Raw genomic sequence first — 2,956 nt, 5'->3', positions numbered from 1 at the left:
TATATATATTTTTTTCCCAGATTGATTTAAGTGCACAGAAACAATTATTCCTCCATATTTGATCAGATGCATCCCGGTGGCTCAGTTCAAACAACATTTTTGCCTCTTTTCTCTGAGAAATGAACATTTTGTCCCAGCTCTGCCTGCCGCAGTGATGATGCTGCTGGAGGTGAGACAAGCAGCTGACTGCTGCCACCTCCTGGAAGAAACCAGCACTGCACCTCCTCCAAAGAGCGGAACGCAGGGTGTTTGCGAGAAAGGTCACGTGAGAAGGAGGTTATAAGGAGGACAAAGAGGGAGGAGAAGTTCACAGCTGCTTAGTTACATGTGGGTCTAGATGAAGATGCAACCAGAAAACACAGGCTTCAGTTCTCTTTTTTTTTATCCTTTTACCCAGATTTTTGTGCAATCTATACACACACACATAATAGTAGGAAGATAACACACACATTTTACAAGTCACAGTAGCCCACATTGGCTGGTGTAGCTGTGGTGCAAAGCTCCATATATAGGCATTCCTCATCTATTCTCAGCTTCTGTTCAGTCTCGATCAACTGTTCTTCAGGGGGGTTCCCTCATTTTCTGTCCTGATCCTTGCACCTGACATACAGGCGCTGGTCATAATCCTGAAAAAGTTGCTTTATTTCAGTAATTCCATTCAACAAGTGAAACCTGTATATTATATTCAATCATTAGACTGATATATTTCAAATGTTTATTTCTTTTAATGTTGATGATTATAACTGCTAACTAATGAAAACCCCAAATTCAGTATCTCAGAAAATAAGAATATTACTTAAGACCAATAAACAAAAAACAAGATAAATTTTTTTTTAGAAATGTTGGCCAACTGAAAAAGTATGAACATGAGAAGTATGAGCATGCACATCACTCAATACTTAGTTGGGGCTCTTTTTGCCAGGATTACTGCAACAATGCGGCGTGATATGGTGTCGATCAGTCTGTGCCACTGCTCAGGTGTTATGAGAGCCCAGGTTGCTCTGATAAGTGACCTTCAGCTCTTCTGGATTCTTGGGTCTGGTGTGTCACATCTTCCTCTTCACAATACCCCTTTTGGGGTTGAGGTCAGGTGAGTTTGCTAGCCAACAGGGATATGATGGTCCTTAAACCAGGTACTGGTAGCATTGGCACAGTGTGCAGGTGCCAAGTCCTGTTGGAAAATGAAATCTGCATCTCCATAAAGTTAGTCAGCAGCAGGAAGCATGAAGTGCACTAAAACTTCCTAGTAGATGGCTGTGTTGACCTTGGACCTCAGAAAACACAGTGGACTAACACCAGCAGATGACATGGCACCACAAACCATCACAGGCTGTGGAAACTTAACACTGGACCTCAAGCAACGTGGATTCTGTGCCTCTCCTCTCTTCCTCCAGACTCTGAGACCTTGATTTCCAAAGGGAATGCAAAATTGACTTTCATCAGAGAACATAACTTTGGACCACCCAGCAGCAGTCCAGTCCTTTTTGTCTTTAGCCCAGGTGAGATGCTCCTGACACTGTCTCTTGTTCAAGAGTGGCTTGACACAAGGAATGCGACAGCTGAAACCCATGACTTGCATATGTCTGTGCGTGGTGGTTCTTGAAGCACTGACTTCAGCTGCAGTTCACACTTTGTGAATCTCTCCCACATTTTGGAATGGGTTTTGTTTCACCATCCTCTTCAGGGTGTGGTTATCCCTATTGCTTGTACACTTCTTTCTACCACATTGCTGCCTTCCCTTCGCCTCTCTATTAATGTACGGTACTTGATCACAGAGCTCTGTGAACAGCCAGCTTCTTTAACAATTACCTTTTGTGTCTTGCCATCCTTGTGCAAAGTGTCACGTCAGCAGTCTTCCCCATGGTTGTGTAGCCTACAGAACTTCTTCTTCTTCTTCTTCTAGTATTGTTTTATGGCGGTTGGCAGACCAACTGTAAGGTGCATTACCGCCACCTACTGAGCTGGAGTGTGGGCAGAAGATATACAGGAGAGAAGAAAAAAAAAAAAAAAAAAAAAAAAAAAAAAAAAAAAAAAAAAAAAAAACAATAATAATAATAATAGTAATATTAAATAAAATAAAATAAAAATAGATAGATAAATAAATAAACAAAATAAATTAATAATAATATGTAAAATATATAAATAAATAATATTAATAATAATAATAATTCTGTGAAATAACTTCACATCTATATTTCATCTAAATTCTCTCCATTAAATTTGTTTTTTTCAAGAAAATAATAATTTGATCTTTGACTTTACCAGCATCACTACTAAAGATATCATTAATTGTAAATTTTATATTCATTTTAGTTATTTCTTTTTGGAAATGTCTTCTTTCTAATTCATATCCACAACATTCCATAAAAACATGTTTTACTGTTTCAGGGAGATTACAGTTATCACATAACCCCGTGGCATGTTTTCCTATTACTTTAAGAGAGCTATTGAGACCCGTATGTCCTATTCTGATTCGGGTCATTATTGTTTCTACTTTTCTGTTTCTTCCCGTTTTCTTTGTGCCTCCTACCTTTTTCTGAATGTTATACAAATGTCGTCCTGTATCAATTATGTCCCAATTATCCTGCCATATATTCGTAACATATCTATTTATTATCATTTTACACTCAGATTTACTTAATGGAATTTCATAGTTTACATTTTTAGATTTTACTGCCTGTTTAGCAAGAATGTCTGCACCTTCATTGCCTTCCACTCCCACATGTGCTGGAACCCAAACAAAATCTACAGATATTTCCCTCAAGTGAAGTTTATATAGAATGTGGTAAACCCTGTCAATTAGGTCTTGTCTTTCTGATTTACTTGATTTGATGCTTAATAAGACTGCCATATTATCCGATGCAATGACATATTTTTGACCATTATATTTTTCAATCCATTCTAAACCCATGATTATAGCTAATAATTCTACTGTGTATACTGTCAAGTTGTTTGT

The sequence above is a fragment of the Nematolebias whitei genome, chromosome 4 (genome assembly GCF_014905685.2).
Source record: "Nematolebias whitei isolate Nwh7 chromosome 4, NemWhi1, whole genome shotgun sequence".
NCBI classification, from domain to species: domain Eukaryota; kingdom Metazoa; phylum Chordata; class Actinopteri; order Cyprinodontiformes; family Rivulidae; genus Nematolebias; species Nematolebias whitei.
The sequence above is the reverse complement of the archived record's forward strand: the minus strand, read 5'-3'. Positions refer to the sequence as shown.